Source organism: Sus scrofa, chromosome 2 (assembly GCF_000003025.6).
Source record: "Sus scrofa isolate TJ Tabasco breed Duroc chromosome 2, Sscrofa11.1, whole genome shotgun sequence".
NCBI lineage: Eukaryota > Metazoa > Chordata > Mammalia > Artiodactyla > Suidae > Sus > Sus scrofa.
The window spans coordinates 43,695,244-43,722,038 of record NC_010444.4 but is presented as its reverse complement, the minus strand read 5'-3'; the positions used below and the strand labels follow the sequence as shown (position 1 = coordinate 43,722,038).

Sequence of the window (26,795 nt, the reverse complement as noted above, 5' to 3'; positions counted from 1 at the left end):
TGAACAATGGTTTCCCCTTGAGATGGGACTCTCAGCTGCACTGGGATGCCATATGGCTTCTCAAACAATCCACACCCAGCCCTCAGCTGGGGGGCCCGAGCTGGAATGGCTGGTATGAATGGAGAGGCGGAAAGGCTTCCGAAGGAGAGAACTGGATGCCGCCAGCCCTGACGGGTGGGGCTTAGGGTCTAAGGAAGCCCGTTGCCAGTCACACCTGGGATTCCAGGGTCTGCCTTATGCAGAGGGAATGGGGGCCCACAGAGAGGAAGTGACTTGGTCACAGTCACATGCATGCTATGGTACAGCTCAGGCTAGGACCCAGTTCTGACTTGCAAATTGTGACTATAATGCTCGAGCTTCTCGGGAGCGAGGACATGGACCTTTCCCTCCTCACCCACTTTGAGTTCTGGGCTTTGAGAAAGCAGGGATGTGAGTGAATTGTGGGTACGCTCAGCACTGTCTCCTTTCTTATCCACCTCCTCAGCTCTGGAGCCAACCTCCTCTCCATTTGAATCCCAGCTTTGGTCTTAGCTGAATGACCTTGGGCACGTCATTAACTTCTCTAACATTTAGTTTCTTTTATCTGCAAGGTAGAAGTAATAATACTTTCCTTTCAGATAAAAGGATACTTCTATGGGTACCTGGCATTCAGAGACACTACTTCCAGGATTGAGTGTAACTTAAAAGAAGTCAGACTTTAGGAGTTCCTGTTGTGGCTCAGGGGGTTAAGAACCTGACATAGTGTCTGTGAGGATGTGGGTTCAATCTCTGGCCCTGCTCAGTGGATTAAGGATCTGGCATTGCCACGAGCTTCGGTAATGCAGCTCAGATCTGGTGTTACTGTGGCTGTGATGGTGTAAGCTGATAGCTGCAGGTCTGATTCAACCCCTAGTCCAAGAACTTCCATATACCACAGATGTGGCTGTAAAAATAAAGTCAGATTTTTGACAATCTGTGTCTAAGGATGGTTATCTTTAGATGATTGACAGAAGGAATTAAACCTCAAATTCAGATCCCATCCAGGGATCTGATGTGCTAGTACAGTGTTTGGCTGACTGAGGATGTTACAACTGAACTGGGATCTGACAAACAGAGAAAGCACCCAGCCAGTGTGATTCTGGGTCTTTTGGTTTTCCTCCCTGGGCCAGTGACATGCTCCTTCTCCAGTGAAATGTTCTTGTTCTAAGGAAATGTTTGCTAAGATTACAAGAAGCATTATTGCTGCAATGCCATCCACTCCCATAAACGCACTGACCTCCACATGCTGATAATTTCCAAACTTGTATTGCCAGTCTTGATCTTACTTTTAACCCTGAACTTCTAATTGTCAGCTGGACATTCTGACACTTGAGAACAATCCACCCGATCCTGAACATACAGCTCCCCTATTTCTCAACTTCACTGACTTTTTAACCATTTTATCTGACTTTGCCAAACACTGAGACATCCAAGCTAAGCAACCTCAGAGCCACCACTGAGTAAGAAGATGTGTGAGGCAGTGAAATGGCCGGAGCCCGGCAACTGGATGCCTGACCTGGGGCCACTCACTCAAGTGTCTGAGCCTGACTTGGTTTCCTTGTATTTAAGATGCAGTACAATTATACTACATATCTCCCAAGACCCTTCCCCATCTGACTCTTGCTTGCCTTCTGACATTAACCTTTATCACCCTCCTTCAAGCAGCCTCTGCTCCAGACACACCAGACTACTTGTCCCGGGCACAGCGATCACTTTTATCTTTGTTTCCACTTGCATGTATTGTCTGCTGCCTGCAATGTCTTTCCTGTCCATGCTCACCTGGCAAGTTCCTACCCTTCTTTCTGTCTCATCTCAAGACTTAGCTTTCTTGGGAGTTCCTGCCGTGGCTCAGTGGTTAACAAATCCAACTAGGAACCATGAAGTTACGGGTTCAATCCCTGGCTTTGCTCAGTGGGTTAAGGATCTGGCGTTGCCGTGAGCTGTGGTGTAGGTCTCAGACACGGCTCGGATCTGGTATTGCTGTGGCTCTGGCATAGGATGGCAGCAACAGCTCCAATTAGACCCCTAGCCTGGGAACCTCCATATGCCACGGGAGCGGCCCCAGAAAAGGGATGAAGACAAAAAAAAAAAAAAAAAAAAAAAAAAAGACATCTTTCTTAAGCTTTTCAAGGGTTTTTCCTATTCTTTACTCTCTTATGGCACTTTTCTGCCCATCTCTCTGGGACTTTTATACTCCACTTATTCTACTCTGTCTTTAATATCTACTGTCTTTTCTTATCTCAAAGCATCTTTTAGCTTTTCCTTTATTGTTTTCTATCATTTCTTCAGTCTGATCTCCTAATTCACTACTTCAGTTTTCTTCAGTCAAATTCATTCTTGTCATTTATCTCAAGGACTGTATTGTTTTCATTAGCTATTTTTGGTATTAATACTTAACATTTCCACTTGGGATCCTATTCATTTCTTGTTCTTGCTTCCTATGGCTAATATCCACTGTCCTCCAAATCTTCACAGTCATTTTACATTTTTGGAACATTCGTTTCAGTAATTCTGCTTCGGGTGTTGTTTTGTATGTTGCCTTTCTTTATAGTAATTTTATCCTTGAATCTAGTTCTTTTGGTTAATGAGGTCATGTTTCCCGAAGGCGATCAGTCAGTCACTGCAGTAACATGTATTGGAGAAAAGTACAATGTATTGGAGACATCAAGTTCAGGTGTCTAGCTCCATGAGTTTAAGTAGAGGGGAAGAGGTGAGTTCTAGGGCAGAAAGTTCAAGGTCCCATTGATTCCCCAGCTGGAGTCAAGTTTCACTTTAAACCTGAAAGGTTAATTGGTATAGGGAAAGGGTGGTCTCTTCACGTTTTGTGAGCTCTGGGATTGGAAGAGGATGGGATGGAGGTGTAAAAGCTTAAGGGCAGCAGAGCAGACTCAGCCCATTTTCATCCACATTTTTTTTTTTTTTTTTTTGTCTTTTTAGGGCCATACCCATAGCATATGGAGGTTCTCAGGCTAGTGGTCAAATCGAACCTGCAGCCATTGGCCTACGCCACAGCCACAGCAATGCCAGATCCAAGCTGTGTCTGCGACCTATGCTACAGCTCATGGCAATGCTGGATCCTTAACCCAGTGAGCAAGACCAGGGCTTGAACCTGCGTCCTCATGGATGTTAGATTTGTTTCTGCTGAGCGACAACGGGAACTGCTCATCAACACTTTTTTAAAGGCAATTTTTTAGAGAAGTTTTAGGTTCACAACAAAATTGCAAGGAAGATACAGAGATTTCCCTTATACCTCCTGCCGCTATATATGCATAGCCTCCCCCATTATAGCATCACTCACCAGAATGGTACGTTTGTTATCAAAGATGAAGCTACACTGACACATCATAATCACCCAAAATCCATAGTTTACCTTAGGGTTCATTCTTGGTATTGTGCCTTTAATGGGTTTGGGCAAATGTATAATGACATGTATCCATTGCTACAATGCCACACAGAATATTGTCCTGCCTTAAAAATGTTCTGTAATTTATTGCTTTCAGTTACTGGGTAGTATTCTATTGTATGAATGACCACAGTTTGTTTATATATGTTCTTGTAGGTGGAGATTTGGGTTCTTTTCTGTTTCACTGGTTATAAATTCCCAGTCTGCCACTTTTTAGCTATATGACCTCTGATAAACTCTTAGTTTCAATTTTCCTATGTAAAATCGGGATAATATTGTATGATTACAAAGTTATTATGATGATCAAATGAATTAATACATGTAAATTGCTTAGTCCCCAGCATATAACAAGAACTCCATAAGTGCTGTTATTAAAATTGCCTGTTGTACTTTCATCTTCCCACTTGAGTGTGAGATCTTTGAAAATAAGAACTCTGTTTTATTCTTCTTTATAACCCCAAATCCTAAGACAGTGCCTGACATTCATTCCTTTATTCACATCTTCATTCATTCCTTCAGTCAGTAAGTTTTAACTAAGACTATGTAGCACACTTCATGCTGGTTGCTGAGGTTATAATCCTTTTTTCTTTTCTTTCTTTTTTTTTTAGGGCTGCACCCACAGAAGTTCCCAGGCTAGAGGTCAAATCGGAGATATAGCTGCTGGCCGAGCCATGTCTGTGACCTACACCACAGCTCACAGCAACACCGGATCCTTAACTCACTGAACAAGGCCAAGGATGTAACCCGCATCCTCATGGATCCTAGTTGGGTTCGTTAACCACTGAGCCACAAAGGGAACTCCAGGTTGTTAAGGTTATAATCCTGTCATGGTCCCTGCTGTCTTCAAGACTAAAACAAAGGACACACAAACCAGGCAGCTATGGTACAATGTGTTAGGGCAAACATGGGAGCTGAGAGCGTCATCTAACCTAGGCCTGGGAAGGAGCAGAGAAGAAAGTGATGGATCAACAAATATATATAATATGAATGAGAACTACCTGGGGTAAGTGCTGGAGAAAGGGAATAATATGACATGTATGGGGACAGTCTGTACAAAGCCTCAGGCAAGAAAAGGCATTCCTGCAAAGGCATAGTGTAAAGGTTTGACAATAGAATGTGTAAAACAAGCTATTTTAATAGTCCAGGAAAGAGAGATCAAAAACTGCGGCACAGGAGTGGACACAGGGCTTCGGCAGATGAGATATGTTAGTGAGATGGAAACGACTGAATAACTGATTGAATATGGTAGGAAAGAGGCTAAGGTCAAAGTGCAGCTAAGGTTCTAAGCCCTGGGTGACTGGAAACATGAAATTGTCATTAAGAGTCAGGTCAGGGAGGTCTCTTCATGGCTCAGTGGTTATTGAACCCACCTAGGAACCATGAGGATGTGGGTTCAATCCCTGGCCTCGCTCAGTGGGTTAAGGATCTGGCATTGGGGGTACAAAGGGTACAAAGATGAGGTACCTTTATCACATCACCTCAGGAGGTACATGGTATCAATATGACTTATTTCTGGTTTAGTCGTGGCTAGTTGGTGAGGGTGGGGTCTGCCAGGTTTCCCCACTATGAAGTTATTCTATTTCCTGGTTTCATACTTTGTTAGGAGAGAGTCACTAAAGCCAGCCCATTTCAGGGGGAGGGGAATTAAACTCCACCTCCTGGAGAGAGGCTGATCAATTTATGAACAAATGTTAAAAATCATTCCAGTAAAATATAGATTCTTGGAGACTATACTCTGAGACTATACAAATATCCTATTTTTCTTTAACGCTTTGCTTACTAATTTTAGCATTTATCAGTGACTTGCCTGCAGCAATTATTACTAGGGTGGTGGTGTCTAATCATGATCTTTTATTTCAACAGCAAGAGAATCACCTGGGAACTTGTTGGAAACACAAATTTCCAACCCCCCTCTAGACGTATCAAGTCAGAAGTTCTGGGGGTGTGGTCCAGCAATCTGGTTTAACAAACCCTCCAGGTGATTCCAATGCCCATTTAAAGTTTGAAAACCATGGATGTAGGGGATTCTTTAATAATTAATTTTATGGCAATTCTAATTATTCATAGGGACATAAGTCCCAATGAAATCATTGCCTTTCCTATAGTCCTGAGTGGCTATTCTATGGATGAAGGAATGAACTGGCTGATGGTTTAAATCAGTATAATCAACATGTATGGAGTGTCCATACATGGTGATTCAAGGGGAATGATTCCAATGAAGCTAGAACAAGAGCTCATAAATGGTGAGGGGAGGAAGAGCTGGAAAGGGGCCAAAAACATGGGCTGGGCTTGGTAAGGAGGGGGAGATCTGATGCCTTGGGAGCTGCTCCTGCTGGTTGCAGATAACCCGCACGCTGGGGATTTTTCAACCTATGGGACCCAGAGCACGAATTACATCTGAGCCTCCCTAGAGAGAAGTGATCTGTGGTTAATAACACAGGCTTTAGAATTGTACAGACAGGAGCTCAGATGCCATCTCTTCCACTTCCAGTGCAGTTTTGAACTTGTTGCTCTCTGTTAGCCTCAGTTTCCTCATCTACAAAACAGACAATAATAATCGCAGCACTGACTGAGCACTGACACTGTGTTAGGCACTTTCCTAAGTACTTGACATGAACTTACTCGTTTACTTGTTATGCAGCCTTATGGAATTACTAACATCATTATTCCCATTTTACAGAGAGGAAACAGACTTGGGGAGGAAAATGCTTAGTTATTAAACAGGGCAGATGGGATTCAAGGGCAGGCTGCCTGTCTCCAGAGCTCACCTCTTAACCTGTCTGACCTTGTAGGATTTCTGTAAAGTGTGAAGTTAGACTACGAATGAAAAGTGTCCAGTGCAGTACTGCACCTACAGGGAGCCTCTGAGAATGGTGATGGTGAGCTGTAATAACTCAGGCATTCTGGATGGATCTCTGGGGCTTAGGGAGCCATGTACCACAATAGCAAACTTTCTATTCTTTCTGGCTCTCTGTTCAGGTCTCTTGCATGCTTTAGAGCTGTAACTGTCTCTTGTCAGCTCTGTCATAGGGTTCTCAGAGGATCCAGCCTTCCCTAAGATGAACCAGCTCTAAATGTACCTGAATTGTGAAATCTGAGAAATTATAAAGAAAAGGCAACACTGTAAAATCACACAATAGGAGTTTCTGTTGTGACAGAAACAGGAGGTTAAGAACCTGGTGCTGTCTCTCTGAGGATGTGGGTTTGATCCCTGGCCTCGCTCCATGGGTTAAGGATCCAGCATTGCCTCAAACTGCAGTATAGGTTGCAAATGTGGCTTGGATCTGGTGTTGTTGTGGCTGTGGCATAGGCCAGCAGTTGCAGCTCTGATTTGACCCCTAGCCTGGGAACTTCCATATATTACAGTTGCAGCTGTAAAAAGAAGAGCCAAGGAGATTCTAGACATATTTGTATTCCTAAGCCTGGGTGACCCTGGGCAAAGTTCTTCTGCTACCTAGATTTCAGCTTCCCCATTCATGAGAGGAGGAGGTTGGTTTTCTTATCTTCAAGTTGCCTCTCGCTTTCACGAGGAGAAAAGGTATTCAAGAATGCTTTAGAGTCTCTTACTATTTCTCTTCCTGAGCATAGCTGTCTGTTTCACTGGGGATTGGACCTTTAGTTATTTGGGCAGGTCTTTCCTTCTGCATTATATACCAGATTATGTAACCTCATTATACTTTAATTAATGCTTAGTAAACAGTCCCAGCAATTCTAAAGCTCTAGTCAATGGGACCTGTATGTAACCATACCAAGGTGAAAAATGCAATGCCTCATTAATTTGGACTCAAAAGTTCAGATTTAGAGTGACCTTAGACCCCAATTGTGTGAATTTTGCTCTTAGACTGTTCTGAAGAATGGCCAAGTATACTATAAATGGGGTGGGGAATCAAGGGGAAATATCTAAACCATCTTAAAATGATCCAACCCCTGATTTGCAAAACACCGTTTTTTTTTTCCCATTTAAACTAAATACTAGAAGCCACTTCAAATTCTTGTTTGACTAAGAGTGAGAAAATGAAATCAAATCAATGAACTTATTAAATGGGTTCTTTATTCATTAAAGCAGGGTTTGAAAGGACTCATGCTAGGCAAGCCTTAGTTATCCTAGTTTGGAGCTCCTCTAAATTCTCAGAAGAAATAATAATGTGTTTATCCTCATGGCCTCTGTAATTGCAATTTGCCTGAAGTAAAGAACAGTGGCAATCCCTGATATGAAGGACAGTTAACGACATCTGGAAGGGGCAAGGCTCTGACCTCCCCACAATGGCCTTAGACTTCTTGAAGGTCTCATAATGGCACAGTTTTTCAAAGTCTGTCTTCGCCCTCACAGGTGGGAAGGCCCCACCACCCCTCAGAGGTGGGCGGTGGCGAGAGGGATGTTCACCCCATTTATCTCTTCAATATCAGCAATTTCTGTGTGTTTCTGACAGCGATGGATATCACGCTGGGTAATCCGCTTCCCGTTGTGAAGGGACCTAACCAATTACCAGGGAAGGATTCATGAAAGATCCAAGGGGAAAAAGTAGCTAATGATGCCTTTTATCAGATCTACCAACACATAAGAAAAGGCACTTTGGAGAAAATAGAGATTTTTTTTCTTCTTATATGTAAAGTTGTATTACGTCTTTGAATGTGTGTATGAATGTGTATATTTTAAAAGTTTTACCAGTATTAATATTAATGTATTAATTTCACTTGGAGGACAACCTTCATCTTGTTATGGGAGAACAAAAAATACAGATTTCTAGCTTCTCTTATACTTCATCCTGGCAGTACTACTATCCCTTCTTCTCATGGTGGTCTGAGTGGTCTTTTGAAGCATAAGACAGATCATAGCCTGACCTTCCTTTAAAATCTTCCCATGACATGCCATGGCATTTAGGATAAAATTAGAAGTTGAGCCTCACAGTGGACTTTAAAGGCCCTGCATGAAGGGTCCCCTGCTCACCTCTCCAACTGGCTCTCGAGCTGGCCTCATCTGTGCTCATGGCCCTTCTTTCTGTCATTTAAGCAACTGAGCCTGTGCACCTGCTGGTCCTGCTGCCTGCACACCACCCTCCTTTCTGAAGCAGAAACACTCCCATCTAGTCACTCTGCTTCACTTCTTGTTCGATGGTCTTCAGAGTATTTACCACTTTTTGAAATTGACTCATATATTCATTTCTTTAATGTCTGCCTTCCCCTCAATGCAAGCTTCATGAGAGAGGAATCTCATCTCTCTTATCCACCACCGCATACCTAGCACCTGGCAGAGCACCTGGACATTAACAGGTATCCCATACAGTTGACCTTTGAACAACATGGGTTTGACTGCATGGGTCCACTTATATGTGGATTTTTTTTCAATAATAAATACTACAGTACTACACAATCCACAGCTGGTCGAGTGGATGTGGAAGACTCACGTATATGGAGGGCCACTGTAAGTTACATGCAAAATTTCTACTGCCTGGAGGTTGGTACCCCTAACTCCCACTTTGTTCAAGAGTCAGTTGTACGTGTTTTTGAATGACAGAATTAATGGACAGAAAACTCTGCTGCATCTTCATCTGCTGTGTGCTCCCTGGTCCAGCTTCTCTTTTTGTATTCTAATTACACTTTGGAGGAAGTGCCAACTGGCTGACCAAGTAAGAGTGAGTGCTATGTGGGCTATGGAAATCTGGCTCAGAAGCTGGCTCAGATTGAATAAATCAGTTTAGAACAGGTATTAAGGACTTGGGGGGGGGAGCTGTGATACAAAATCTAATCTCTCATCCTCAAGTTTGAAACTGGAGTGTCAGGGAGTTTACTGAAAGAAATATGCACAGGACAGTCAAGAGTTATATGTGTGTGCTTTCCAAACTACATGAATGATGCCATGAACATAGGGGCCTCTGGGAGCTTCCTTTAGTGAACAAACCCATTAATTAAATTTCTCAAATACCTCCTGCCTCTCTGCAGACACTTGTATTTCCATTATTCTGCCCTAGTTAAGGTTCACTTTGTCCCTTTCTGGAGGAGATGCTGAAGGATCTTTCTTAAAAGCAAATGCAACTATGAAAATCTCCTCCTTGTCCCTCATTAGAGAGCCAAGGGATATTAGCCTGGGGCTGTGGGGACTGCACCTCAGTTACCATCAGATAGGATGTGGGATGAAAATGGTGTTTGCTGCCCTGCTAATGGATTGTTGATCCTTGTGGCTCTTCTCTTTGTGGATGTTGATCCTCTTTGCTCTTCCTTGCCAAAGACAATTCACTTATATGCCCACATCCCCCCTGCTCAAAGTCCCAGACTTACCAACACTCCCCAATCAGAACAAAGTAGCAGAGAGGAAAATACTCTTTATTTTTCAACCTAGAAACCAAAGACCTTTCTGGATAAAGGATAATGGAAAGACTGAGGCCAGTCTAACCCAAAGACTTTTAGGAAATGTCATGGGCCTCATGATGCCTGTGGGAATTATGGTGCAAGAACTCAATGTCATGTCTTATTCCAAGAGATACCTTTAGAAGAAAGGCTTCTATACAATGTCTCCATCACATTTGGTGGAGGCACTATGAGGAGAGATGAATCAAACAAGGCTAGAAATGTGATTTTTGTCCTTTGTCTGAATATTTTTCTTCAATGAGTTCTTACTTGATCATTTTTATTTTTAAGAAATAATTTTTATTTCCATTTTATTTTTTGTGAGCTCTTTGAATTTTGTGAAATATAGCACTTTTCCAAAAGCACATACAAATCTTCCATATAAATATAAGACCAAGGGTATATCTTGTACTTATGGATGTCCTTTTCCATCTGGGCATTGACAGATGAGAGTAAAACTCAATCACATAAATACTATATGTGTGTAGACCATTTGCAAAACTGGTGACTAACGGAATACATTTTCCAAGATACTAATATGTCACAAAAAAAAGTTTAGTGAAAAATTGCTACATTTACTATAATAGAAGGTTCATAGTAATAGGGAATTTGTTTTGTTTACCACTTTGTTTCTAGCATCAGAATAGAACCTAGCACATAGTAAGCATCCAAAATATTTACATTAAACATGTTTGAGTTAAACAGTCCTCTTTACTGCATGATTTAGTCTCTTTATACTTATAGCGCAGCTCCAGGAGGAGGCCCTGGGAGGCCTTATTTCCCATACTTATGTGACCATGAGTCACCCTAGGATATATCTATTAACATCTACTGGAAAAGTGTTTCCTAAAAGACAATTTAGGAAGTGCTAAATTAAAAAGAACAAGAAGAATCTTCTAAGGCAAAAGGGAATGTAGGTAGTGCGTTTGACCTGAAAAAGTTAAATCTACAATTTTAGTTCTCTTACAAACTTTTGGTGACCTATTTTTTTTTTTTTTAATCTTTGAACATGGGAAGAATAAAGAAGAGAGTAGAAGATAGAGAGACAGACTTGAGATGGAAAAAGCGGCAGTCCTTTGGGCTGCAGAAAAAAAATTTAGGCTGCTCTGGGCCTGGCTAGGAGATAAATGGACAACTAGAGGCTTCTCATGCAGCCCAGTGATAGCTGTTGTCCATAGAGAGGCTTTATCTTGTAAAGGCTTGCTTGAATTTTATCTGCTCAATTGGCTCTGACCAGGCAGAACAGGGATCATTGATGGTTGGGTCTTTTCTCTATTTTTTCACATGGGTCCACCCACCCATCTTTTGTACCCTGGGGCACACATTAATGGATGGTCTGAGTTCATTACTGCAGAGGAACTTAGGCACAGAGAGCGAGCGAGTGGTTAAGAATGCACATTGTGGAGACAAGCTGTTGGGTTGATAGTAAGTATCCTGACTGGTCTTGGACCTGTTGCTTGACTTCTCTGTGTTTCACTTTCCTCCTCTAAAAGATGGGGAATGATAATAATATTTATCTCATAAGACTGTGAGGGTCAAATAAGATGAAATATAAGCACTTATTACAGCAACTAGTTGTAATTATTCTTATCACTGATAATGGTAATAAAGATATTTCTCAGAGCCCAGTGAACACATAACTTATATTTCAGTTTGAAAACATGTGTATTTCTGAGAACTCTGCATGTAGTATTTTGTAAGAAGACCCTGTAATTTTACAAAATCTGCTTGCTTCAGGGAAGTTGATGGTTTTGAAGGTGGTGTGCTCTGGGAAGAAAGGCCTCTTGCAAATGGGAATTTTCCCATTCACTTCCTATTACTACCCCTTCTCTCTAAAGGAAAAAAAAAAATTTAGACTCTTGCCCCTCAAGCTAGTTGCTCAACATCCCATCTTAGTTTCATTTTTCTACCAATTTTTATCTTGTTCTGTAAGTTCCAATGCCAAAAGTCTATAATTCCAATTTTCCAGGTTCTGCTCTGCTGTATGAATAACATGCAGCATAGAAGGAAAGAATAAGTCCTTTCCACACATCATTCTTTAAGGCAGGATGGGCATAGTTCTTACCTGATATATGCACCCTGGGCTCCTAGGTCATGATTATAATTGTCAACTGGCCTCACTCTGTCTTAAGGGCTCAGCTCACCAACTGGAGAAACCCTTTCAACCTGAGAAAATAAAATGGAAAGCTGATCATGTGCAAAGGTTGAATTATAATGATTTTACAAAGCAAATAGTTTAGGCTGAATTGTGTATTTATCTTGCAAACCCTGTGACCCAAGTACCTACAACTTCCTGACACATAGTAGGTCCTCACATATACATTTTGCATTACAAAAGATTAAATCTAAAATTTGCCTCCATTTTTTCAAGCATAAAGAGGAAATCAAAGAAATAAAATCATGGCCCAAAGCTCCATGTCCAGATAATTACTACTGACCCATATGAATAATATATAAAGTGAAAAAAAGTAAAGTCAAACAAAAATGCTTGAAAGAAAGTGCTGCCATTTCCCCCTCTGGCCCTCATCCCATCTCCCCAAAGGTAATCACTGCCAACAGTTTATTCAGTGATTCTTTCCCCAAAACAATTATTTGCGTAAGAGCACCTGTGAATACTCAGGGCCTCATTAGTTATATAACAGGCTACAAACAGAAAGCAGCAGAGGTTTCTAAGGTGAGGTCTGCTGACAGCCAACACAAAGCCCAGCTGCTTCAGAAATACCCGGTTTACTTAATAATAATAGATTCCAGTAGACGATGTGATTTGGCTGGTTTGTGCAGACCCAGGAATTTGCATTTTATCAAGCATCTCCCATGAAGCAGCTCTGAAGCTGAAGGATCGTTACTCCTGAAGGATCTACTGAAATTTAATGTGGTTCAGATTTTACTACCAATCTCTCCTCACATAGTATTGGTGAAACCTTTAGCCAATTGTGGATACAGCAACATGGCTCTGGTCTGTTGCCATGTGCAACCTCTGACCTCATTAGCCTACTTTTCACTTATCCCATTTTTTTTTTCAGTACCGCTTCCTGTTCCAAGTATTCTACAATATTGGCTGGCTTTATTGCTTCATTTTATTTGACCTGGCTATTGACTACAGATAATTCAATTCTCAGTCTCTCTGCCCTCAACTCCTCAATTTATGTCCAACTTAAACTTTCCAGGTATAGCTATGGCCATCCACATTCTGGATTTTTCATCTGCACAGATCCATGTGATGTTAGAATTAGTGTATTTGTTCTCCATAAGTAATTGCCTCCTGAAAAATATCTGCTTATCATTACTGTGGGAACATTCCTTCCTTTCACTCTTATCTCCTGCGCTCCCTTTTTGATGCTCTGCACTGTGCTAGTGGAGCTTTTATAAGTTTTCCTGCATGGTTAGGTGGAAGAAGACAATCTCTAGGTTTTGTGATATCTGAAACATTCTCCCCAATTGTGTAGATGCCATGGGCTCCAAGTGTGGTACTATTAAATATGGTCATAAAACCGGAGCCTGGGTTTTTTGTTTTTCCTTTGTTCAATTCACTGAGGGCAGTCTCTGCTTAGGCTGGTGAGATATCAGGTAATAAGCAAGAAGGAAGGTGAAGGGGATGACTGCTGACTTGGGCTCAGACAAATCTGACTTTTTTTTTTTTGCTTCTTAGGGCTGCACCCTCAGCATATGGAAGTTCCCAGGCTTGGGGTTGAATCAGAGCTACAGCTGGCCTACACCACAGTCACAACATGCAGGATCAGAGCCACGTATGCTACCTACACCACAGCTCATGGCAACACTGGATCCCCGACCCACTGAGAGAAGCCAGGGATTGAACCCGCATCCTCATAAATACTAGTTGGATTTGCATCCACTGCACCATGACGGGAACTCCAAATCTGACTTTTATATACAAACTATCAACATAAAGCGGGACATATCCTAACAAGGGAGCATTGTCCACCACCAGGATATACATGACCAAAGAATGCTTTCTCCAAGATTTTGAGTGGAGGGATGACATAGATGACATATTCAAAAGGACCGCTCTGTCAAGAATCAACTGTACGAAGGCCAGGGTGGAAGCAGAGGACTAGCTGGGTAGTATGGGTAGTATCACAGTAAGACATGGAGGCTAGAGAGGATGGTGGCACCACGGTATTGAGAAAAAGCTAGAGGGATGCTAGAAACTGCGTTACTCCTGAGGTACGCAGGTGCCTGAAATTCACAGACCATCTAATTCACCCAATTCCCACTTCAGTCTCACATCAGATGTGTTACCGATTCTCCTGAGTTGGTCCCATTCGAAGCACTCCTGCCTGGGGTCATTTGCGCCAACAGAAACTAAATTCAGTTTAAAGGCTCAGGAAAGCTTTGTTCGTTGTTGAAAGCCAGGGGAGGAGTTTCCAGAGCAGCCACTCCTTCCGGCAGGACACGGGTGGGGCAGGCGGGCCGTGGGTGGGGCTGCTTTATAGGCTTCAAGTCCTGCAGGGGAGAGGGAGGCGCTCTCAGGACGCCGGTGCAGACGTGCTGCTCGGGCTGCGGATGGAAGGACGTGGCACCGCCTCTCTGCACACGGCCCGTCCTGCAGCTGCCGCCGCCATCTTGAATTCCAGTGTTGTGCGCAGAGCGTCTGAAAGAGGTCAGAGCGGAGGTGTGGCCACAGTCGTTTTGGGCGGGGGAACCTACTCTGGTCTGAAGTGCCCTGGGCGAGGTTCCTGCATGCAATATTCTGTGAGCAAATGACGCTAGACGAAGCACAGAAGAAAAAAGGTTAGACTTTATTTTATTACTCAGATTCTATTTTTCTTTTTTGAGGAATTATTAATGGCCTTTGCTATGACACATCCTTCTCTGCCTTTGGTCCTTCTTGAGGGCTGCCAAGGGACGCAGGGCCAGCTTCTGTAACTGCTCCCTATTTGCTGCGTGGTCATAACCGAAGGTGAAGGAGCAGAGCTTTTCCTATCTGCCTTTAGATGATGTGCTTGATTTTCCCCAGACCTCTTCTGCCCTGTTAGCATCCCTGAGCCACCACCATTTGGAATTTTATAAACTCTAACCTTTTGGAGACAAAGCACAACAGACATTCAGGTTGCACCGCCCAAATCTTAGCAGGAGAATCATGGTCACGTGTTAAATTTTTCCTACAAATGCAGGCATCGAGGTGTTTTGCCTGTGGGCACAAGTGTGCCCTGATGTGAGGCTCACTTCCTGCTGAATCTCCCTGGTCACACTTTTGTGGTTTTTCGGAAGAGAAGCCTCAGGTTCACAGCTGTAGTCAGGGGGTCTGTTGTCCCAACCTCACTGGAGTGTGTGATGTTGCCCACAGAGTGACCCCCACTGTTTCAGGGCAGGATGGGTGCTTAGGATCACCGAGTGGGGTCCGGGCCTCTTAGGAGGGAGCTGACCTTGCGGCCTGGGGTTTCCCAGGTGTTTAGGTTCACCTGGTCCCCTGGGTGGAAGGCGTGGAGAGCCGGATGAGTGTGTGCGGGCTTGGGGGATGGGTCTGCCATGCACTTAACTTTAACTTATCTCTTGGAGCTAACTGTATGTGGAGCAGGGCAATTGGGAGTACCTTAATCCAGTTTTCTTGAGGTTCTTTTTTTTTTTTTTTTTGTCTTTTATCTTTTTAGGGCTGCACCCGCAGCATCTGGAGGTTCCCAGGCTAGGGGGCTCAAATCAGAGCTGTAGCTGCTAGCCTACGCCACAGCCACAGCAACGGAGGATCCCAGCTGCGTCTGAGACCTTATGCCACAGGTCACAGCAACGTCAGAGGTTTAACCCACTGAGCAAGGTCGGGGATTGAACCTCTGTCCTCATGGACACTAGTCGGGTGAGTTAACCACTGAGCCATGATGGGAACTCCCGGCTCAGTTCATTTTAAAGTCTGATTGTATCTCTCTATTTTCCTCAACATTTGAGGGCTCCAGGCTGAGTGCAAGGTCCATTTTATGTCCGGGGCACTTGTTATTCCTTTTGTCGCTTGAGGCACAAATGCTGAGTCATGATCATTTTGTAGGGCTCTCTCTTTCAGTAATTGTTTAGTCACTGTGGCTGCTGTTTAAACTTTAGTGGGAAATGCTTCCATCCACCCTGAAAGTAGGTCCTCTAGCACTAAGAGATACCTGAAAGTGCCCAGTGCTCTTGGCATGACAGTAATGTCTGTCTGCCAGTTTTCCCCAGGATGTGTTGTCCCTCTGGTCTGAATGGGCCTTCTCTGGGGGCATCTGGGGTCTGAGGTTGGGGTTGTTCATTGTGCAGCTGGGACATGTTTCAACTATCCGACTGATTATACTTTTTTTTTTTTTTTTTTTTTGTCTTTTTATGGTCCGCACCCACGGCATTATGGAAGTTCCCAGGCTAGGGGTTGAATGAGAGCTGCAGCTGCCATCCTATGGCACAGGCACAGCAATGCCAGATGTGAGCTGTGTCTGCGACCTACACCACAGCTCATGGCAACACCAGGTCCTTAAACCATGAAGCAAGGCCAGGGATCGAACCTCGTCCTCTTGGACACTAGTGGATTCGTTAACTGCTGATCCATGACAGGAATTCCTGATTATACTTCTCATGCCAGGAGCTACAGGACCTCAACTAACCAATTACCCAGGGCTTCCCTCCTGTAGCGAGTTCCTTGATGAGCCTCCCTGATGCCTTGACAAGCTGCAGCTTGGAGAAAGAAGTTCATCAACTAGCTACATATGGCCTCCTAGCTCTCTATTGAAGTCCTGTTTTCAGGCTTTGTCTAAAGAAGAACTTGCGTAGACTGGGGAGTAATTGAATGGATCTGTCCTCTTAGGTATGAGCAGCAGTTGCCAAGTTACTGGTTCTAGGCCTGCCCTTTTGGCAGTTGTGTCCATCTTGTTTCCCTTTATTATCTCTGTGTTCCCCATTTTGGCCACCACTGCCACTTTTTTGGAAGCTGTATTTCTTCTAAGAGTGTCAGTATGCTTAAGCCATGTTTCACTTGTTTATTCTTCACTGTAAGCATACCTCTTTCCTTCCAAATAATCCAAGGAGTGTGTGTGGGGGGACGGGATATGCATACTGGAGATCTGTGTAAATATTTAAGGTCTTCCCTGTCCAGCACTCAAAAACTTAGGGGTAAGGGCTGTCAGCTTGGTCTTCTGGGAAGAAGTCCCGGGCTAGGCTTCTTCCTTTTATGACTTGGGTCTGGAAGGTTATTGAATATCTCGTGGACTTTTTTTCTCTCTCACAAAACATCTCCCACCTGTGAACCATTCCTTTTTGGCGTTTGGGAGGGGCTCACTTCCTAGGTCAGAACAGAGAGGAGCAGAACTGTAGTAGAACATGTCCATAGTTCCTATAGAGTCAGGCCCCAGGGGCCTATTTCTGGGGTTAACAAGGGCAGGATTCAGCATGTAACAGGTTTTTGTGGACCGTACAGGCTTATCTAAAAGCAGAGCCTGAAATGGAATTCACCTTCCAGGAATGGCAGTTCTGTTCCCCTAGAACTGGTAAGCTTGAATGGACTGAGGGTTCTATTTGGTAATGGACTGACAAAATGTTAACTTTTCAGCATCCTTTAGCAGGGCTGTAGTAGAACCCTGCTGCTGCCTGTAGAAGTTTGATCCACCCCTGAGCAGTTTGATCAGCTGTTTAGAGAAATGAGGAACCACTGGAGAAGGGGTCCTAGTTTTTGAGATAATACCCCAAGGGTGATTTCCCCTCTCTCAAGAATGTAAGTATCAGAGAGTCTAGCTAAATCTGAGAGGGTCAGGGCAGGGGCTGAAATAATTGCTTTTTCAATTCTTGAAAGGCTCCTTTACATGCTGAATTCCATTCAAAAGGATCATCATCCTTTCCTTTCAACTTTTCACATAGTGGCCTAGCTATTTGTCCATAGTTATGAATCCAGATGTGGCAAAACCTGGCCATTCCCAGGAAACCCCTGATCTGTCTTCTAGTTTTAGGAGGGGTGAGACTAAAAATTACTTCTTTCCTTTCTTGGGGTATGTTTCTCTGACCTTCTGTGAGAATAACCCCTAGGTGGTTCATCCTACTTTGTGATATTTGAGCCTTTTTTCTTGGACATTTTATATCCTTTATCAACTGTAGTTCAGGGAGGTTACAGGGTTTTTTTGTTGTTTTTTGGTTTGTTTGTTTGTTTTTTTGTCAGTGTCCTCCAGAGTAGAACTGGTGATCAGAGCATCTGGTTCCTTCCTCCAGATATAGATCTCGTAGGTCTTTAGTTAAAATTTTGCCAAAGATTTTGGGGAATTTTTTTAAACTTTGGGGCAGGACTGTCTAGCAGTATTGTTATTTTTGTTGCATTTTTGGGTTCTGCCACTCAAGCGAAAATGTCTTGTGACTCTAGGCTAATGGAATACAGAAGAAGATATCTTTTGTTTTATTATATTTTTTTTTCGTCTTTTTTTTTTTTTTTGCCATTTCTTGGGCCGCTCATGGAGGTTCCCAGACTAGGGGTCGAATTGGAGCTATAGCCGCTGGCCTACGCCAGAGCCACAGCAACGCAGGATCCGAGCTGTGTCTGTGACCTACACCCCAGCTCATGGCAACGCCAGATCCTTAACCCACTGAGCAAGGCTGGGGATCGAACCCTCAACCTCATGGTTCCTAGTTGGATTCGTTAACCACTGAGCCACGAGAGGAATTCCCTGTTTTATTATATTTTTAAATTAAAGTATAGTTGATTTAAAAATGCCAATTTCTGCTGTATAGAAAATTGATTCAGTTTTTTATATATATGTATATATAATACACACACATATATATACATATGCATACACATCCAGAAGAGGGCATCTTTTAAATCTAATACAGAATACCAGGTCCTAGTGAATGGGAAAGTGGCCAGCAGAGTGTAGGGACTAGGTACTACTGGGTGTATATCCTTGGTGGCTTCATTGACTGTTCTGAGGTCCTTTACCACCTGGAATTCCCCATTGGGTTTCTTTACTGTGGTAATGGGGATATTACAGGCTAATTGGCATAGTCTAATAAGGCCCTGAACAATCAGGCAACAGGGGCAGTGCCCAACAAGGCCTCCTGACAGAGCATGTACTATTTTCTTTCCTTTTTTTTTTAGCTTTTTAGAGCTGTACTCGTGGCATATGGAAGTTCCCAGGCTAGGGGTTGAATTGGAGCTACAGCCGCCAGCCTAGGCCACAGCCACAGCAATTCTGGATCTGAGCCGCATCTGCACCCTACACCACAGCTCAAGCAATGCTGGATCCTCAACCCACTGAGTGAGGCCAGGGATTAAAACCACATCCTCATGGATACTAGTCGGATTCATTTCCTCTGTGCCACAGTAAGAAATCCCGAGAGTACTATTTTCTATTGGGCCATATATGTTTGGGGTTTAGATGGACTAGGAGGGAACTGGCTCCTACAGTAGCTTGTTCCACCCTATCCTGAACCTATACCTCAGGATTTACTCTGGTGAGGTTGGCTTGCTCTGTCCAGGGAGGTTTGTCCTCAGCCATTAACACTATCATCTTGTGCCCCTTGTCTAGGGATGCCAATCTCATTTGTCTCTCATTAGGTGGATAGTAGCCCCCAATTAATGTAAGATATCTCTTCCCAGTAGGGGTGTAGCACCTTTGGGAATGTATAGGAAAGAACAAGTGAGCATGTGTTCATCTAGTTTATGTTCTAATGACTCTATGAGAGTTCATTCTTGGACCTTCCCTGATACCTCCCTAAGTTTACAAGTGTGCCTGATCTCCTGTTCAGAACTGAGCAAGTGGCAGCGTTGTTAATTAAGAATTCAGTAGGCTTTTCCGCTATGTACAGTGTCAGCTGGGGCTCCTTGAGGGTCAATTGGAGTGTCAGCATAGGAGCCCCCAGGCCCCATCATTCTTCATCTATTTGGGCTATATGCCTTTGAGAGTATGGGCTGGGACTTGCCATTTCTGTCCACCTTTGGGGGCAGTGAGGGCATTCTCCCATTCTGTGTCTCTCTTGTTTATGTATGGTATACTGGTTAGGTTCTAGTTTCCTTGGCTTGATATCCCTTGGTGAGGGCTCGGGGTCACTCACTGGAGTTGAAAATCCTCATGGGTGGTTAGTTCAGATTCCACTGCTGACCAATTGACATTGGTAACCTTGCCTCTGGGCCTTTTTAGCCTCTGAGTTTTACTCCTCTATATCTCATTTATTAAAAACTCAGTAGGCAGCCCCAGTCAGGTGAGAGGTAGGGTTACCTGGTTATTTCCAGTGTCTGAAGCTTATGCCTAATGTCAGGAACACTTTGAGAAATGAAATATGACCTCAAGATTGTGTTCACTTCCAATCACTCAGGGTCAGGATGGTATGGATTCAGAGGCATTCACTATAGGAAGGCCAAAGGGATTTCTATTGGCTCCTGATTGATTTCTTTTACCTTATTCCAGTTGACAGGTTTCCTTCCTGTTGCCTGTCACAGGATTCCCTTCAGGATCACATTTTTAAAATTGGTCAGCTTATGTCTTCCACTTCATTTTCTGTTGTCTTGGTGGTCCCAGTTGGGTTCGTTATCTGGGACTGCTTTATTTCTCTGTCCGAAAATATCATGGCTTGCATTGTTTCTATTCTCTTCTAGTCTACTTCTTCAGCATTTTGGAAAGACCATGGCCTTCTCTTCCTCGGTTAGGAGTACCTTGAGGAAGCTCTGGATGTCAGTCCAGATGGGGTCATGGGTCTGAGAGAGTCCCTTAAGCAGGTTCAGGAGCTCCCCCTGGATCTTCTCTCACTATGACTTTCCCAGTTAGATCAGAAGTGGTAAATGGGATGTGTATCTGGGTGAGCCCTCTTTCTCCAGCAGGAACCTGCCTCAAAGGGAGTGCATTTCCTGGTGGGTTGTTGGACCCTAGCTGGTAACTAGTCTTGCTTTTTTTAGTTGCTGGTCTAGATTCTGGGGGAGGGAGCTGATATGGAGGGGACCCCTTGAGTCTGTGACTCAAATCACAGACTCAGTATATGAAGGAAGGGAGCAGGAGGAGGAGGTTTAGGGAGGCAGTTAAGAAAGTCCCCATGCAGAGAGTCAAGGACTGGTATTACTTTAGTGGAGGAGAGATCACATCCCTTAAAGGCCCCCCCTTTTTTTTCTTTGTCTTTGCCTTTTCTAGGGCCACTCCCTCAGCACATGGAGGTTCCCAGGCTAGCGGTCGAATCGGAGCTGTGACCACCGGCCTACACCAGAGCCATAGCAATGCGGGATCTGAGCCACATCTGCAACCTACACCACAGCTCACGGCAATGCTGGATCCTTAACCCACTGAGCAAGGCCAGGGATCGAACCTGCAACCTCATGGTTCCTAGTCGGATTCATTAACCACTGCACCACAATGGGAACTCCTTTTTTTTTTTTTTCCTCTCTCTCTTGGTATAAGGCCATAAAAAACTTGCATAGGGAATTTCATCCCATTTCTTTTGTGTGTGGCATGGTAGGTCCAGCTGTAACATAGTGTTGTGATATAGAGATTCATTGATGAGCTAACTTTCCTCATGTCTCAGCTGGTATTGGGGCCAGGCTGTGTTACATGGGAAGATGAAATGTTTTGGGGTCAGGAAGTGATACCTGAAAAATTTCCAGTTCTGCAGGATACACCCTAACAGACTGTCATTCGGTAGGGTGGCCATTGTTTCCCCATACCTTAGTGTTCTGTTTTAGATTTATTTCCAACTACAGAGAATGAGAAGGGCTGTTGGAGTGGATCTGTCAGCACATAAATTCCACAAGATTTGACTCCAAATAGGATTTCTCATTCAGGAAATTTGGAACCAGAACCAAACTGTTAATGGATCCTCAAAAGACTAAAATAGGCATTGAAATGACAGAGACTCTGATACAACTGCGGGTCCCCCTTGAATTTGTAATGACTTGTGCTTGAGACTTGTAGCCTCTCCTCAGTCAGAATATCCCACAGAAGTTTAGACAAGACTGTCTCTGGGCCAGAGTTGCTTAGCTACATTAAGTCGTGATTAACTTGGTCTGTTAGGGGGTAGCATAGCTGTCTGAGGCGAGGGTCTTCTCTTTCCTCCATTCAGCTGAAGAGGGGAGTTTTTGGACTTCCTGTTGAGTGACAGGTAAAAACCCAAGTGATTCCCCTGGGGGAACTCACCATCTGGAATACTGTGCTAATACCTAGAAGAGACCCTGTGGAACCTCAGCTGATAAAGAATCACCCAAGATTGACCTCACAAGCAGGGGAGGAGAAAAGGCTGGGAGGTGGGTGTTTCTTGTTCTTGCCCCAAGCTCAGAGGGCTTCCTGATAATGGGGTTCCTTGTCTTAGGAGTGGCTCATGGGACTCCTCAGCCCACTTCAGACAAAGTAGCCCTGACTGGAGAGGTCACGTCACAAGTCCTGTATCTACTTTGGGACACTTCAACTCCAGCATCCCTGGTGCCTCTTCCTGAACTAGAATTGAGCATCCATCCTTATTCCATTTAGTTCGTTGGTCCTTATTACCTGCACCTTTTCCTGGTCTTGACTCTTGGCTCATGGAGCTGGCTACTTCCTTTTTCTAAACCTAAAGTGATCATGGAGAATGTTACTTTTAACCCCTGGAGGTCAGTGAGGAGGGCAGTAAGATCTGGTGTGGCCACTACTGCCTTGTACAGGGGTCATGAGGACAGCACTGCTGGTGAGACAGTGGGCAAGACTGATGGGACTCCCTCTTGTTCACTGGTCTGCACTGTCCCCAGGAATCTGGTCCTGGGGGAAGGCCAGCCAAAGTCAGCAGGCAGACATGCATGAGTTTCAGTCTCCAACCCTCAATGATGCCACAGTGTGATCTCAAGGAATTGCAGTCCAGATGACTCTGGGAGCTACACTGTGCATGCACCACTCCCTGGGTATCAGGTTGCTGGGAAGAGTTGCTCTGACTTTGGCCAAAAGATTCTGCTGTCCTACCCCATCGGAGTGTACTTAAAGATTAGAGACAGTTATCCTCATGCAAACCTCCCAAAGCCTCCCCCATCCTTCTGCTGGAGCTGGGGCAAGCCTGGAGCCTAATGGATACATGTAGGCAAAAAGGCCAGAGTCTGCCGGAGGCCAGCTCCAGCGGCCAGGGAGTGTACATTTTTTCCCTATAGGAGAGGGACACGGCATTGGCAAATGTACAATACGGAGACAGCCTCTTTGTCCTTTCTTTCAGGGAGCTGGACTGCTCAAATTTTATTGGCGACAGTGGTTGATTATATAGACAGTTTTTCACTACACATTACATCAGTGTTAAAAGTACATTGGTTAACTATTACATGGTATAGCAGCTATACATCATGTTTTAAGACCTTTGTTTTAACTAAACTTGGTACAATTTAAGGGCAGTTAGGTACAGTACATCATGTGGAAAGGAGGAGACTCAGTACAAGTCATCCCATGGCCAGCCAGTCTTTACAATTTGAAGAGGTCACAGACACAAGAATTTGGCATTCACAAATCTTGTTTTTAGACTGGTGCTTATCTTTAAAGCGTTATGGCAGGGAGACAGTGTAAGTAAATATAACTAGGTATCACTTAAAAGCTTTTAAAATCAAGGACAAAACTCACAGCTAGGTTTCTTGGATAATATATGTCTAACTTTTATGAATCTCATTAAAATCCTAACTCTAAAGTTTACTATATAACTAGTTAGTAGATAAACACTATATACTAATTAAGTTGGATATGAATAGGTAAAAGTCCTTCAGGATGAAATTTTTATTATATTATTGTTGTAACTTTGTTAAATCACAAATCACCACAGGAAAATAAGAATGGAAAATAAGAATAGTAAGTAAATAATCAGGAAAGACTGAGGAAAACTGAATAACAAATAAAACAGCAGGAAAGACTAGGTCACCGGAGAAACAATCCATGTTCTCCGGCGCAAACATGGAAATTGTTTTCCCAGGAAAGCCCCAATTCTTCCCCATCAACTTCAAAATGGGAGCTGTGTAACCTGAGGCCTGCCCTCGTCCTGTACCATGCAGGTAGGCTTTTATCCTGTCCAGAGGCCCACCTTTGGCTTGTACCGTTCAGGTGAGCTCCCTTTCTTGGTTAGGAACCTGCCTTCAGGTTTTTTTGCCATCAGGCAAGGTCCTTTTTTTGAGTCCCTGCATCTTCTAGGCTCCCCGCACAGTCTGTCCCTTCATGGCCACCAAAATTTTGTTACCGATCCCCCTGAGTCTGTCCCCAACAAAAGTCTTTCTTCCAGTGTCATTCAAGCCAATAGAATGACACCAAGTTTGGTTCAGAAGCAAAGCAAAATTTTACTCTTTGATCAAAGAATAGTGAGGGGTGATCTTACACTCTAGAGTATATGTTCTCTCTGAAAAGCTATTGGCAGAGATGCTTTATGGGGCTCTGGTCAGTGGAGTTCTCCCTGGGCCTGCCCAGTTATGCTGCTCACAGCTCCAGATCACAGTACTGGGTGTAGCAATCTGCCCACAGTTGCACACGATCTACCCAGCTGAGGTGTTGGGTGCAGCCCTTTCACACTAGGAGCTCTGGTGTGAAGTGCTGGGTGCAAAGCCTCTGGATGTGGCACCCTGTGAACAAGTGAAACTAGATAAAGCACAAGGGAAAAAAGTTAGACTTTATTACCAGATTCTATTTTTATTTCCTGAGAATTGCTAATGGGCTTTGCCAGTGACAAAGGCACTGTATCACAAAATTTCCTGACACCTTCCTCTGACAAGTTGAACAACATCTGGACAAGAGTAAAACATCTGGTACCCACAGTTCCCAAGTAGTTTGGGTAATCTGGATTTACAGTTTGCAGTTGCTGTGTCAGTACAGGCCTGTGGCATGATGCAGTTGAAAAGCATCATAGTAGGTCTTGGAGACCTGGTTCCTTGCTGTCATACCATCCTTGACCTGCCATATACCCTGCATTGACAGGCCCCTTATCTGGCCCTAGCATCTCTGCTATACAATGAGGGGCATGGAAGAGGTGCTCTTTGAGGATCTTTCCACCTCTGACAGGCTACAGTTCCTAATTTGCTGAGGCACAGGTCCTTTGGTAAGGATTCCAGGAAGGATTTGGACTGAGGCAACTTTTTTCTCATGCATTTAAGTTTCTATTTTTAAATGAGAACAATGTTCTGAGAGATGGCATCTCTAGTTCAAGAGTGAGTAACTGCACTTAAACTGGTATCACTTTGGAAGCTTTTACTCTGCATTCTTTGTAAGAGAACAGTCAACCCAATTCTACTTAGAACCTCATGGCTGCAAATTCCTCGGGATGGAAAAAATTTTCCTTGCCTGTTTCTAGTTCAGGCCCTGGAGGACTCAGCGGCGTCCGTGAGCCTGCCTTAGGATATGCATGTTTACACTGCAGGCTTCTCCTTGGAAGTGACTGAAAATAATCTCTACATGCTCTAGCTTACATCTAGTTTCTGCACAGAATGAGTGAATGTTGTACAGCTCTGAGGGATGCTAACTACCACCTCCATGTTTGCATGTGCCCACGTCTGCCCAGAATAGATGCATGTGGACTGACGAGCTGAGGTAGCCAGCGGTAAACATTAAGGGAGCTTTCCTTCTAGACATTTCTCACAAGGGTTTCCTCCTGTCCATTCAAGAAAGGTAGCGGGTGGTGTGGCTTATACCAGAAAATGTCTTTGTAAATGTATTCTGCAAATTGTGGAGGCCAAGTTCCCCATGGTTAATGAGGCCTTTTTTAGTTTGGACCAAGTTCCTTGCATCTTTTTTTTTTTTTTTTGAATTTAATTACATTTATAGTTGTACAATTCCTTGTATCTTAAACACACCCAGGATAAGTTTGCACTAGCAATCTAGCCAAAGCTAACTGAATAGTTAGAGGAACAGGCAAGCATGGTGATTCAGACTTCTCAGCACTTCTAAATTGTTCAGTGATCAGACCTCCCCAGAGTTCATAGGCAACAGTTGCCATGCAGACTCAATCAGCTTGTAACTGAATACCAACTAAAATTTAGGCTTAAATTTAATTTTTATTTTAATTTTTTTTTTTTTTGTCTTTTTGCCATTTCTTGGGCCGCTCCTGCGGCATATGGAGGTTCCCAGGCTAGGGGTCGAATCGGAGCTGTAGCTGCCAGCCTACACCAGAGCCACAGCAACGCGGGATCCGAGCCGCGTCTGCGACCTATTTTAATTTTTTAATTAAGAAATGTATGGAAAAACTTTCACATGTAACATTATGTAAGTTTCAAGTGTACAGTGTGTCAGAGTTCCCATCGTGGCTCAGCAGTAACAAACCTGACTAGGATCCATGAGGATCTGGGTTCGATCCCTGGCCTCATTCAGCGGTTAAGGATCTGGTGTTGCTGTGAGCTGTGGTGTAGATTGCAGGCACGGCTCGAATCTGGCATTACTGTGGTTTGGTGTAGGCCTGCAGCTCTGATTCGATTCCTAGCCTGGGAACTTCCATATGCCATGGATACAACCCTAAAAAGACAAAAAAAAAAAAAAAAAAAAGTATACAATGTGTTACTTTGATACATTTATATATTATAATAGGGTGCTATTGTAGCAACATTATATATATATAATCATAATACAGTATTATTGTCTGTTCTGTATTCGTTATACTGTGCATTAGCTCTCAGTGGCTTATTTATTATTGATTACAAGTGTGTACCCTTAACCGTCATTACTTTTACCTACTTCTCTCCACTCCTCATCCCCTAGCAACCACTGTTTTACTGTTTTTTATAGATTTAACTTTTTTGGATTCCACATGTGGTATCACACAGTACTTGTCTTCCAACTAACACTTAATGAGCACTTCTGTGCACAACACTTCACCTGATCACTTCACTTATTCACACATGTGAGGCAGGTATTATTCCATTTACAGATGAGGACACTAGGATTTGGAGATACAACAAAAGTCACCCAGCTAATGGCAGAGCATGTATGGTCTGACTCAAAAGCCTGATTGAGATGCTTGGAATGTGCATCACCTGACCAAAGGCAGCTGCCTCACTGAGCTTCCTCATGAGTCCACATAGCAGAGGAGTGCCCATGGACCACAGAACAGAATGAAGCCATGTGAGAGCCAGTGAAGAGGTCCAAAGAATGTCAAACCAAGTGAGGAGTTTGGGGATCAAAGCATT

The 26,795-nt window shown here is 43.7% G+C and overlaps 1 long non-coding RNA gene across 1 annotated transcript; it reads right to left on the bottom strand.

Annotated features, from left to right (window-relative positions):
• Positions 5,468–14,105, bottom strand: LOC102161366. Its single transcript, XR_002341566.1, has 3 exons — positions 14,027–14,105; positions 11,832–11,932; positions 5,468–5,957 (listed from the first exon to the last, which is right to left on the bottom strand). It is a non-coding gene; the product is annotated as an uncharacterized LOC102161366 (long non-coding RNA).